This window comes from Zea mays, chromosome 6 (genome assembly GCF_902167145.1).
Source record: "Zea mays cultivar B73 chromosome 6, Zm-B73-REFERENCE-NAM-5.0, whole genome shotgun sequence".
Taxonomy (NCBI): domain Eukaryota; kingdom Viridiplantae; phylum Streptophyta; class Magnoliopsida; order Poales; family Poaceae; genus Zea; species Zea mays.
The window spans coordinates 11,302,757-11,316,768 of NC_050101.1; the positions used below are offsets into that span (position 1 = coordinate 11,302,757).

General features: G+C 44.6%; 1 protein-coding gene across 1 annotated transcript in view; it reads left to right on the forward strand.

Annotated features, from left to right (window-relative positions):
* The first annotated feature begins 560 nt into the window (after positions 1-560).
* LOC103630852 (replication protein A 70 kDa DNA-binding subunit B-like) overlaps positions 561-14,012 on the forward strand; it is a 30,828-nt gene continuing 17,376 nt past the window's right edge. The window contains exon 1 of the mRNA XM_008651900.3: positions 561-609. The gene's annotated coding sequence lies outside the window, so the exon portion shown is untranslated. The remainder of the gene's footprint in view (positions 610-14,012) is intronic.

The following is a 14,012-nucleotide window of genomic DNA, read 5'->3' on the forward strand; positions in this document are numbered from 1 at the left end:
CTCAATACTACTGATGTAAAAAGGTCGTTCACACTCCAGAGAAGGCAATTCCCAGTACGAGTATGCTACGCAATGACAATTAATAAGAGCTAAGGACAAACCCTATCCAGGCTTGGGCTTTACCTCAAGGAACCATTCTTCACTCATGGACAACTTTATGCGGCCGTATCTAGGACTACATCCAGAGGTAGCCTTAGAATCCTGATTGAGAATGAGGACAGTTCGTGCGGGGTATAGACTCGAAATGTGGTGTACCACGAAGTCCTCGCTGTCGCTGAAGTGGCTGCCATACTAGCCACCTAATTTTTCATCCATCTTTTGTGTTGTACATAGCAATGATATCTAAATAATCCAACGTTGTTGCTACTCAGACGATTGTGTCTCTTTTCATGCTTGTTATCTTCGTTTTTTCTTGCTGCGTGTACAGTATCTTTTGCTTTGAGGTAAAATTGTTCTACTAATGTGCAATACGTATACTAGCCTTATCTACTTCCCTGCTGCTGTATTCTCTAATGTTTATGCCATTTTGGGGGTCAACACTGCAGATGAGAGATGTGTTGATTCCAAGCCTGCAGTGTGGGAACTTATCTGTGACGATATGCGTCCGTGTTTCTGAAGCGTCCCGATCCTTTGGGACTCAAATGTGAAACAATTACTAGTCCCAGGAGGCTAGTAAACACATTCCTTACTTTAAATAGTACAGAGTTTAGATAAAGGTTATTACAATACCGGGGTACAAGCTCTAGAGAGCCAAAATAAGAAGCGCAGTAGGAAAAATATACTAGCCCAAGCCACAGGCAGAACTGGGTGGAGACACAGCCCTCTCAATCAAGCATAGCAGAAAAAAAGTCTTCGGCTGCTGAAAAACATAAATAAATCTGGGTGAATACACTAGGTATTCCGCAAGCCCACCCCGCTCCCGCAGAGAGAAAGAGACCTATATTATACATGCTTTATTTGGTGGAGTTGAAGTCACTCATCATTTTCTTAGAGAAAGGCAGTTGCTGAAAGGTTTTTCCCAAAGTCTTAGGGCTTGTTTGGGACAAAGGGTAATGGAGGGGATTGATGGAGTTATAATCCCTCACTATTCAAAATTAAGTAGTAGGGGATTCTAACCCCCTCAATCCACTCCATTACCTTTAATCCCAAACAAGCCCTTAAAGGTAACCAAAAACTCGACCACCACTGAGCTTCCCGCTCTAGTGGCCTTAGTTTCTTTCTCAACACCCATTTAACCACACATTTCCCTTTTCATGTAACTCATAGAAAAATCTCTAATTGTCATGCCATACCAGACTCGTCCATACCAGTGGACACAGACTATTCGAATAGGTTTCAACTCTGCGCAGAGGGGTACACTTTACCCACTAGCCCGGTTTCTGCGATCTCACCGTCGCGAGACCCGAATGCCGGATCTCTTTCCTTCCTCGTACGTCCTAACCTTAACGGTTATCCGGAAGGAGTCAGGCCACCACCATGTCCAAACCGGACAAAACATTCCCCCTCCTTATCCTTCCGGTGCTCCCCAGCCTTCTTAACCCTGGGGTTGGACCGCACGAGTTCGGATTGAGTGACTGCCCACACAGTCTCGAGTGGTTGTACTATAAAAGAGTACAGGTAGTGAAAATGACAAGTCGGTCCTTATATGAGGGGACAATCCTTCTGCTCACGCCTAAACCAGCTGAGCCAACACCTTAGGCCCTCCCCTAAACCAGGGAGTCCCTGATCATCCCACTCCCAAGGTGATGAGGGTGAGTACCCTTCATCGCATAACTTTTTGAAAAAGAGACTTTATTTGAAGAAACACATTGCCCTTCTTCCCGATCCATATTTTGTATCTAGAATGTATATGTCAATGCGGGCCATCTCTCACTCACAATGCAATTTTCCCCCTGAATTCCCGGCCTAGGCAGTGGTAGAGAGAATAGGTAATTTATGCATCAAGGGAAGGATGGACTTGCCTTCGTCGAAGCTTTCCTGGCACAAAAGATCTACTTCCAGGAGATCAGGCTCCGGCCCTTCTTCCGGGGCTACGGGTTCCGGATCCGCGGTCCCCGCTTCTTCTATTAAAATAGTCAATAAACAATACATCAACAGTAGTCTACTAATTGTAGTGTGTCATTTACCAACATTATTATCACTTAGGACTTTTTACAAATTATTTGGATAATTTTTGGTGCATAAAATATTGAAGAAAACTAATTAAATGAGAAAAGGGTGGAAAAAGAAAAAGAAAAAGGGATTTCTTCTCTGCTGGGCTGGGGGGAGGGTTTTTGGCCCACCCGGGCGCGAACGCGCGCGCGGGCGCGCTTGTGGCCCACGGGCGAGGGAGACGGCCCGGGTGCGCGGGGACGACGGCGTCGCTGCGGGCCCACTCGTCAGCGAGAGCGAAGGGGGGGGAAACGGCGCTACGGCCAGACGGCGTGGGCGAACCGGCCGAGTGGGGGAGAAAGGCCGGTCGCCGGTGGGCTCGACGGCGGTTTGCCGCCGGTGGCCCGGTTCTTGGTCCACGGGGAGGTGGCTTAGCACGGGCAGAGGCTGGCGATTCAAGGGGTAGGCTTAATTCGGCCAGAGGGGGTTGGGAGGGGGCTGTCCGCGGGGAGGTGTGAAAGGGAAATGTGTCCTTGGCCATTTCTAAGTATTTTGGTGATTTAGTGTCTAACACTAGTGCTTAAATGTAAAATGGTGGACAAAGTACAAACCAAGGAAAAGGTATGTTTCTCAGACTTAGTACATTGTTTTATGGACTAATGTATTGTGTCTGAGTGCTGGAAACAGGAAAAATCGAATTGGAAATGAGATGGCTTTGTTCAGCCAAGTCTGCTCAGTCTGGGAGCACCGGACTGTCCGGTGGTGCACCGGATAGTGTCCGGTGCGCCAGGCTGGCTCGAGCAAACTGGCCGCTCTCGGGAATTTACCGGCGACGTACGGCTATAATTCACCGGACTGTCCGGTGTGCACCGGACTGTCCGGTGAGCCAACGGTCGGCCGGGCCAACGGTCGGCCGCGCGATCTGCGCGGGACACGTGGCCGAGCCAACGGCTAGAAAGGGGCACCGGACTGTCCGGTGTGCACCGGACATGTCCGGTGCGCCAACGGCTCCAAGTCTGCCAACGGTCGGCTGCGTCTGTTAAGGAAAGAAATCTGGCACCGGACAGTGTCCGGTGTGCACCGGACTGTCCGGTGCGCCAGTCGACAGAAGGCAAGATCAGCCTTCCCAGATTGCTCTTAACGGCTCCTAGCTGCCTTGGGGCTATAAAAGGGACCCCTAGGTGCATGGAGGAGTACACCAAGCATTCCTACAACATTCCTAAGCACCAAGACATCGATTTCGCGCCTTTGATTCTTTGCGATAGCAATTAGAGCTCTAGTTGAGTAGTGAACTCTTTGAGTTGTGTTGTGAGCTCTCGTTGCGACTTGTGTGCATGGTGTTGCTGTGATTTCTTGTCTTGAGTGTGTTGCTAATCCCTTCCTTGCTCCGTGCTTCTTTGTGAATTTCAAGTGTAAGGGCGAGAGGCTCCAAGTTGTGGAGATTCCTCGCAAACGGGATTGAGAAAAAGCAAGCAAAACACTGTGGTATTCAAGTGGGTCTTTGGACCGCTTGAGAGGGGTTGATTGCAACCCTCGTCCGTTGGGACGCCACAACGTGGAATAGGCAAGCGTTGGTCTTGGCCGAACCACGGGATAACCACCGTGCCATCTCTGTGATTGATTTCTTGTGGTTATTGTGTTTTGACTCCTCTCTAGTCACTTGGCTATTATTGTGCTAACGATTAACCAAGTTTTGTGGCTTAAGTCTTCAAGTTTCACAGGATCACCTATTCACCCCCCCCCCTCTAGGTGCTCTCAATTGGTATCGGAGCCGTTCTCTTCACAAAGGGACTAACCGCCCGAAGAGATGGATCCTAAGGGGAAGGGTATCGTGATCAACGATAAAGAGAAGGAATCTTTTGTCAACGAGCCGAAGGATGACAAGCCTACCGACTCGGGCTCGGGCCATAGACGGAAAGATGGGAAGAAGAAGAAGACAAGGCCCATCAAGGAAATTGTCTACTACGACGACAGCGACGAGTCATCTTCTTCCCAAAAGGACAACGACGACAACGACTACGAGAGGAGGAAACCGGTTAATTCGAACTTTTCTTTTGACTACTCTCGTATTCCGCAAAGTTCAAATTCACATTTGCTCTCCATTCCTCTCGGCAAGCCTCCACACTTTGATGGGGAGGACTACGGATTTTGGAGCCACAAAATGTGTAGTCACCTATTCTCTCTCCATCCAAGCATATGGGAGATTGTTGAAAATGGAATGAAGTTTGATAGCTCGGATAGTCCTATTTTTATTAATGAACAAATTCATCGAAATGCACAAGCTACTACTGTGTTGTTAGCCTCCTTGTGCAGGGACGAGTACCATAAGGTGAGCGGCTTGGACAATGCCAAGCAAATCTGGGACACCCTCAAGATCTCTCATGAGGGGAATGACGTCACCTTGCTCACCAAGATGGAGCTGGTAGAAGGCGAGCTCGGAAGATTTGCGATGATAAGGGGCGAGGAGCCAACCCAAACATACAACCGGCTCAAGACCCTTATCAACAAAATAAGGAGCTATGGAAGCACGCGATGGACGGACCATGACGTCGTCCGACTATTACTAAGGTCCTTTACCATTCTTGATCCTCATTTGGTGAATAATATTCGTGAGAATCCCAGGTACACCAAAATGTCGCCCGAAGAAGTCCTTGGAAAATTCGTAAGCGGGCGAATGATGATCAAGGAGGCGAGGTATGTGGACGACGCGTTGAACGGTCCAATCCATGAGCCTCAACCCATTGCTCTCAAGGCAACAAGGAGCAAGGAGGTGTTACCTAGCAAGGTGGCGCAAGTTGAGGCGGCAGGGCTCAATGATGAGGAGATGGCCCTCATCATCAAGCGCTTCAAGACGGCGCTTAAGGGTCGCAAGGGACAGCCAAGCAAGACCAAAGCCAAGGGGAAGCGCTCATGCTTCAAATGCGGTAAGATTGGTCATTTTATTGCTAACTGTCCCGATAATGAAAGTGACCAGGAACACGGGAGCAAGAGGGAAAAGAAGAAAAATTACAAGAAGGCCAAGGGCGAGGCACATCTAGGAAAGGAGTGGGACTCGGATTGCTCCTCCTCCGACTCTGACAATGAAGGACTCGCCGCCACCGCCTTCAACAAGTCATCCCTCTTCCCCAACGAGCGTCACACATGCCTCATGGCAAAGGAGAAGAAGGTATGTACTCGAGACGGTACTACTTATGATTCTTCTAGTGATGATGAGTCTAGCGATGAGGAAATAGATTACTCTAGCTTGTTCAAGGGATTGGATAGAAATAAAATTGATAAAATCAATGAATTGATTGATGCCTTGAATGAGAAGGATAGACTCTTAGAGAAACAAGAGGATTTGTTGTATGAAGAACATGATAAATTTGTAGAGGCACAAAAATCCTATGCTTTAGAAGTTAAAAGAAATGAAATGCTTTCTTTTGAACTATCTACTTGTCATGAAACCATTTCTACTTTAAAAAGTGTTAACAATGATTTAAATGCTAACTTAGAAGTAGCAAATAAATCTAATTCTTGTGTAGAACATGTTATGATTTGCACTAGGTGTAAAGATTTTGATATTGATGCTTGTAGTGAACACCTAGTTTCAATTTCCAAATTAAAAGATGAATTGGCTAGTCTTAATGCCCAACTTAAGACTAGCAAAAGTGATTTCGATAAGCTAAAATTTGCAAGGGATGCCTACACGATTGGTAGACACTCCTCAATTAAGGATGGGCTTGTCTTCAAGAGGGAAGCCAAGAACTTAACAAGCCATAAGGCTCCCATCTCCGCCAAGGAGAAAGGGAAGGCCCCTATGGCGAGTAATGCTAAAAAGAACCATGCCTTCATGTACCATGATAGAAAATTTTCTAGAAATGTTCATGATGATAGGAGTTGTAATGCTTATAATGCTTTTGACTCTCATGCCATGTTTGCTTCTAGTTCTTCCTATATGCATGGTAGAAATATGTTTAGAAGAAATGTTGTTCATCATATACCTAGGAGAAATGTTGTCAATATTTCTAGGAAAGTTAATGAACCTTCTACAATTTATCATGCTTTTGATGCTTCATTTGCAATTTGTAGAAAGGATAGAAAGGTGATTGCTAGGAAATTAGGGGCAAAATGCAAGGGATATAAAACTTGCATTTGGGTCCCTAAGGAAATTGTGACTAACCTTGTAGGACCCAACAAGAGTTGGGTACCTAAGACCCAAGCCTAAATTTGCCTTGCAGGTTTATGCATCCGGGGGCTCAAGTTGGATTATCGACAGCGGATGCACAAACCATATGACGGGGGAGAAGAAGATGTTCACCTCCTTCGTCAAGAATAAGGATTCCCAAGATTCAATCATATTCGGTGATGGGAATCAAGGCAAGGTAAAAGGGTTAGGTAAAATTGCTATTTCATCTGAGCACTCTATATCTAATGTGTTTTTAGTTGAGTCTCTTGGATATAATTTGTTATCTGTTAGTCAATTATGCAATATGGGATATAATTGTCTTTTCACAAATATAGATGTGTCTGTCTTTAGAAGAAGTGATGGTTCACTAGCTTTCAAGGGTGTATTAGACGGCAAACTTTATTTAGTTGATTTTGCAAAAGAGGAGGCTGGTCTAGATGCATGCTTAATTGCTAAGACTTGCATGGGCTGGCTGTGGCATCGCCGTTTAGCACATGTGGGGATGAAGAACCTTCACAAGCTTCTAAAGGGAGAACACGTGATAGGTTTGACTAATGTGCATTTCGAAAAAGATAGACCTTGTGCAGCTTGTCAAGCAGGTAAACAAGTGGGAGGCTCTCATCACACCAAAAATGTGATGACCACATCAAGACCTTTGGAGATGCTTCATATGGACCTCTTCGGACCCGTCGCCTATCTAAGTATAGGAGGAAGTAAGTATGGTCTTGTTATAGTTGATGATTTTTCCCGCTTCACTTGGGTATTCTTTTTGCAGGATAAATCTGAAACCCAAGGGACCCTCAAGCGCTTTCTCAGGAGAGCTCAAAATGAGTTTGAGCTCAAAGTAAAGAAGATAAGAAGCGACAACAGGTCCAAATTCAAGAATCTTCAAGTGGAGGAGTTTCTTGAGGAGGAAGGGATCAAGCACGAGTTCTCCGCCCCCTACACACCTCAGCAAAATGGTGTGGTAGAGAGGAAGAACAGGACGCTCATTGATATGGCGAGGACTATGCTTGGAGAGTTCAAGACCCCCGAGTGTTTTTGGTCGAAAGCCGTAAACACGGCTTGCCATGCCATCAATAGGGTCTATCTTCACCGCCTCCTCAAGAAGACATCGTATGAGCTACTAACCGGTAACAAACCCAATGTATCTTACTTTCGTGTATTTGGGAGCAAGTGCTACATTCTAGTGAAGAAGGGTAGAAATTCTAAGTTTGCTCCCAAAGCTGTAGAAGGGTTTTTGTTAGGGTATGACTCAAATACAAAGGCGTATAGAGTCTTCAACAAATCATCGGGTTTGGTTGAAGTCTCTAGCGACGTTGTATTTGATGAGACTAATGGCTCTCCAAGCGAGCAAGTTGTTGATCTTGATGATGTAGATGAAGAGGACGTTCCAATGGCCGCAATACGCACCATGACGATTGGAGATGTACAGCCTCGGGAACAATTGGAGCAAGATCAACCGTCTTCCTCAACTATGGTGCATCCCCCAACCCAAGATGACGAACAGGTACCTCAAGTGGAGGCGCATGATCAAGGGGGAGCACAAGATATTCAAGTTGAAGAGGAAGAAGCACCTCAGGCTCCTCCAACCCAAGTTCGAGCGATGATTCAAAGGGATCATCCCGTCGATCAAATTCTGGGTGATATTAGCAAGGGAGTAACTACTCGATCTCGACTAGTTAATTTTTGTGAGCATTACTCCTTTGTCTCTTCTATTGAGCCTTTCAGGGTAGAGGAGGCCTTGCTAGATCCGGACTGGGTGTTGGCCATGCAAGAGGAGCTCAACAACTTCAAGAGGAATGAAGTTTGGACACTGGTGCCTCGTCCTAAGCAAAATGTTGTGGGAACCAAGTGGGTGTTCCGCAACAAACAAGACGAGCACGGAGTGGTGACAAGGAACAAGGCTCGACTTGTGGCAAAAGGTTATGCCCAAGTCGCAGGTTTGGACTTTGAGGAGACTTTTGCTCCTGTGGCTAGGCTAGAGTCCATTCGTATTTTGCTAGCATATGCCGCTCACCATTCTTTCAGGTTGTACCAAATGGATGTGAAGAGCGCTTTCCTCAATGGGCCGATCAAGGAGGAGGTGTACGTGGAGCAACCCCCTGGCTTCGAGGATGAACGGTACCCCGACCACGTGTGTAAGCTCTCTAAGGCGCTCTATGGACTTAAGCAAGCCCCAAGAGCATGAGTTTAGCAGGGTGATGACGCAGAAATTCGAGATGTCGATGATGGGCGAGTTGAACTACTTCCTTGGGTTCCAAGTAAAGCAACTCAAGGACGGCACCTTCATCTCTCAAACGAAGTACACGCAAGACTTGCTGAAGCGGTTTGGGATGAAGGATGCCAAGCCCGCAAAGACTCCAATGGGGACCGACGGACACACCGACCTCAACAAAGGAGGTAAGTCCGTTGATCAAAAGGCATACCGGTCAATGATAGGGTCATTACTTTACTTATGTGCTAGTAGACCGGATATTATGCTTAGTGTATGCATGTGTGCTAGATTTCAATCCGATCCTAAGGAGTGTCACTTAGTGGCAGTGAAGCGAATCCTTAGATATTTAGTTGATACGCCTTGCTTCGGGCTCTGGTATCCAAAGGGGTCTACCTTTGACTTGATTGGATATTCAGATTCCGACTATGCTGGATGTAAGGTCGATAGGAAGAGTACATCGGGGACGTGCCAATTCTTAGGAAGGTCCCTGGTGTCATGGAATTCTAAGAAACAAACTTTCGTTGCCCTTTCCACCGCTGTCACACCCGGGTTTTAGGGGTCCAAAGCCCGGGCGCGAACATAATCACCAGGTGTGCTGGGACCAAGTCTCACACATATGATGAATCATGGCACAGGATCGAATGTCACATCTTTACTACATAACAGGAGTTCTATACAAAAATATATAAATAATTACATTATAAGGAGACAACGGTCCAGCAACCCAAAGTTGACTGGGAGACGACGGCCTAGATCTCTCTCACGAACTCATCGCAGCATCCTCCATGCGCCTCATCCTGCTGTACCTGTTCTTGACCTGTGGGGGGGTGTGAGACAGCAAGAGTGAGCTCACATACGTTCATCGCTCAACAAGTTGTGGGGAATAATGTGCATGAACTCGCCAAAGGTGGGAGCTCACGTGAAGTGTAAGGCTTACCAAAGAGGATGGTTAGAGCTGAGCATTGCTTTTAAAGTTGGTCAAAATTTTATTAGCAGTTACTAAGTATAAGTAAATACCAACCCAATTAAGTAGTAGAACAAAAGTAACATCACCACCTGCGATGCAATGCATATGACAAATTGAATTTAGTTCCATAAATTAATCATCAGAGAGTCCTGAGCTGCTCATGACCGTGAGCTCGGCTAGTATACCAGTTTTACACTCTGCAGAGGTGGTACCCTTTACCCACAAGTCATGTTACCCATCTGCCAAGGGATCGCGACTTCCCATACACCTCTACCGAGGAGGCGAGGCAGGGTAACACTACGAGGCCTTTACAAAGTTCCACTAGCTTCAGAAAACCCGCTACAGTTTATAGGAAGCTCCAATACAGGAATCCCTTGTAGGACCGCCATCGCAGCAAAATCCTCCCGAGGGCCTCCCTACACTGACCACTCCCCTACTGCCCTTGCCCCTTTCGGGTAAGGTAGTCCTCCACTAGCTTTCCTAATTAATCAGCCAAGGGCGTCCATAAACCCTTGTGGTGGCACGTGTTTCTCAAGTTAAGCTCTATGTTCCAATTAACATTTAATGATCTTGTCATGAACATAAATAAAATAACAACATAATTGGAACATAGATATAATGAAATATTAACCCAAAACCATATAAAGCAGTAGCAGAACTACCCAAGTGATTCAGGGGTAAACAAGGTATTCAGGATAAACAAACTAGGGTAACCTATTAGGTCCCATCAAAATTAACCTATGCAGATCATTATGATTAATTAGAACATGAGTGGGTAAAAGAAGTGATCAAGGGCACAACTTGCCTGGCACTTGAGATTCCAGGTACCAACTTGCTCTTCAGATGACTCATGACCTCGCTCTAGTCGTAGCAATACAAACAAACATTGTATAGGCAAAAATTAACATTACACCAAACATAAGAATGAACTGTGTGATAGTAATCTACGCGCCGTAACGAGATCGTAGAAATAAGAACTACTAAACTCGGAGCTACGGTTATTAAGTTATGAATTTCCGAAATTATTTAGTGCTTAGAATAGATTAATCCAAATGAACAATTTTAATTTAAGTTTCATGGCTAAATAGTGTTACTAGTTGATAGACAATATTAATACAAAATTATTGCAACTGGAATGACTCAATTTGGAGTTAAAATGAATTAACTATGAATTATGCAGGTTTATGGAATTATTTTCATACTAAAAACCTATTTCTTTATTAATTCCTGAATATCCTAAGTGTTCTGGACTGGGCACCAAATAATACAAAACTCAGGGTCCAATCTGTATCAATTCCCTAGACTCAATGATCATCGCCCACGGACGGCGGGTTAATTCGTATAAAGAGCAGGGGCTCTTATGCAACAAACCCACGGCGAAGGGGTATTGGACGATCTAAGCTGCTGGATCACTCATCAAGTGCCCAGATTAGAAGTTGAATCGGTAGGTAACCAGGGGCATTGGATCAAGATCTGTTGGCCCCGAGTTAATGAAACCGGATCCACCGTTTATCTCACAATCTATGGCCATGATTTGATGAATCAAAGGGGTACCAAGCGATTTAATCGAAGCCGTCCACTAGCTGATCTATGGCCACGAGCCCATCACCCACCACAGCCGTTCATCACCGAGCATGCGGTTCGCGAGCTTCTTCTTCCCCAAGACGAACTGTGGTGGCGTGAGCACCCAGGGTGGCGGCGCCCAGAGCCCGATGGTGGTTGCCATGGCTGGCCACCCTTTTAACGTGTTCTGGGGCACGCCGGTGAGGTCGAGATCTGTGTGGCATCGACAAGGAGGAGTTCAACGACATTGCGCAGGGGCTTGGCGTGGGAGGTGTAGCTCGCTGCGCACGATGTCGCTGTAGCAGTCCGGCAACAGGGAAGAAGCCCGCAGTACAGGGCGCGGCAACCAATGCGTAGGAGCACACTCGGCCGCGAAGCTTAGGTTATTCATGGACAAAATCTTAACCAGGCGGTGGTGAGTAGGCAGGGACGACTCATACTTACAGAGACGACGCGCAGCGACAGATCCACAACAAGGCTCGGGTGTGAGACCGATGCACACCGCGGTGAGCGATTTCTGTTCACCCCGGAGACCTTCCCGCCAAGCGATGCTTTGAAGACTTGCGACCCAGCTGCGGTCGAGTCGTGATGAGGATGCACACGTGGTTGATACCAGGAGATCCCCACGGAGGGCTTCATATATAGGGGCGAGAGCCGCAGTCAGCCGACAACTTGCCGGCGGGAATCGCGGCAGAGTCCGCGGCAGCGCGAAGGAGATATGCGTGATTCTGTTGGGAACAAACGGTCTGCGGAGAGGGCCCACGCGTCGGTGACAGGCAAACGTGAGAGGAATTGGTCCTTTGACCGCCATCTGGGCCCCATCCAGCAGTGGCACAAAAAGGGAACGCGCAGAGATGAACCGAGGGTGACAAATCGGGCCCACCCGTAGGTGTCCAAGGCGCGTGCGCGATATCTTCTTGGCCAGTGGGCCCCACACGACGGTGACTCAGCGCAAAAACGCGTGGGAAACACCAGTTGGGCCGCGCAGAGGGAAATGGGCAGTGGGCCGAATAGGGTAGCTACTACAGTTAGATTTTTCTTTTCTTGTGTTCTATTTTTGAGTTCCAAATGCATAACTCAATTTCAATTTACATGCAAGATGCAACAATTCAAAATTACCCAGCGTGGGATGCAAGCCCTATTTAATTTATATATTAATTATTTATTTATGAAAAATGCTTTAAATGTAGAACACACATATAAAACTTTTGTTGCAAAAACTATCACTCTTTAAATGTAAGGTATAATTAAGAGCTCATTCAAAGATTCATTAGTTATTACTTACTTACTTATAATAAATATTCCCTATTGTAAAATCTCTATTATGAAATAGTTTAACGTAAATGTTCTTATTTACATAGATCATAGAATAGATAATTAATGATCTTTCTACTTATCTTTTTTGTTTGTCATTCTAGTTTAAATTCAAGATTTTAACATTATCATTTTTGTAGGAAAGGTAACTTCCAATGTATAATTCTTTGTTAGGAGACACTTTAATTTAATCCTTTTTTAAAAAAAAATTCCTAAACCCAAATTTATGATTTTGGGATGTTACAAATTCTACCCCCTTATCTTTCTTTTCCTTAATTGAGTACACACAAAAAAAAATCAAATACTTCCCACAACACTAACATATAAGTATACTTATTTATTTATCTTGTTATTTTTCTCTTACACAAAATTTGGGCATTACAAATCCTACCCCCCTTAACAGAAATCTCGTCCCCGAGATTAGTAAGAAAAAGGGATGCAACTAGTTTGGTTTGAAATTTAGTTTCTCATTTGGTTTAGGAATCAAAAGTTTTTTTTATACACGTTAGTAGATGATTTGGAAAATATGGATATATATTTGTCTAGCCATTTATTAGGTTAGACGAGGTATGGTTATGACAAGTATAGGTTGTGGCAAGGAAGAGTATAATAAGGAAAGACTTCATCTAGAACTATGGATCTTGATTCCGCTGACGATTCAACTTGATCTTTGAAGACTTGGGTTGATGCTTTTCCTCCCTTGATGTGGTTGGTCTTCTTTGGCCCTCAATCCTGGAGTTGCCATCCGAGTTGAGTACATATGGCTAAGGACATATAGCTAGGATAGCTAGGGTACATGAGGTAGTTCGGTTTAAATAGAGTTTTACTTTGCTTTTGGGATATCTAGATTAGACAGCTTATGATGTAGGACAAGTTGTTGTTTACGGACGAGTTAGTCCAACGTATTAATTTAGGGTAAGATATGTTTATAGAATTAGGGCATAATTTATGTCGCCAACATTATCTAACTTATTAAAGTAACTCAATTTGGATTAGATCATGTTAGATTAGATGGGATCTAGATCAGATTGGTATAACTAGATAAGATCTATTTATTTTAGGCTAGATCATGGTTGTTACTGTAGGTATGCCTATTAGAACAAGATAAATCCATAAGGATAAGGTAGAATCTTTTGAGGTCAGCTAGATCCATTAGGATGACATAAAATCTCTTCAAGATAAGATGAATCTATTAAGATAAGAGAGAATCTTTTAAGATAAGATAGATATGTCTAAAATAGATACACTTTGATGGAGGATAATCTAGTTTTTTTATCTTATGAATTTTATTTATTTATATTTATGCCTATATGTATATGCAGATGTAATTGTGGACATTACTCCATAACTCATCACACTCAATCAAAGATCCAAATCAGACAAGTATCATAAGAACAAACATTCAAGCATACAATTATTTTCAAACATAGTTTTGATTTTGTTCCTAAGAGTAGGTCTCCTATTTAAAAGGTCACTTTTGGCACAGGATTTCAAAGTGTGAAATCCACATTTGTCTTTAGAAAGAAAAGATAAGAATAATCAGAGTAAGCGGAATTAGATGAGAAAAGATTAAGAAAAGTTTAGAAAAGATCAGAGTAGCAGAGGTAAGTAAATATTGGTTGTCCAGTTCTATCTAGGTTTCGTCCTACAGTCAACAATCCTCTGATACCACTTCTGTCACACCCGGGTTT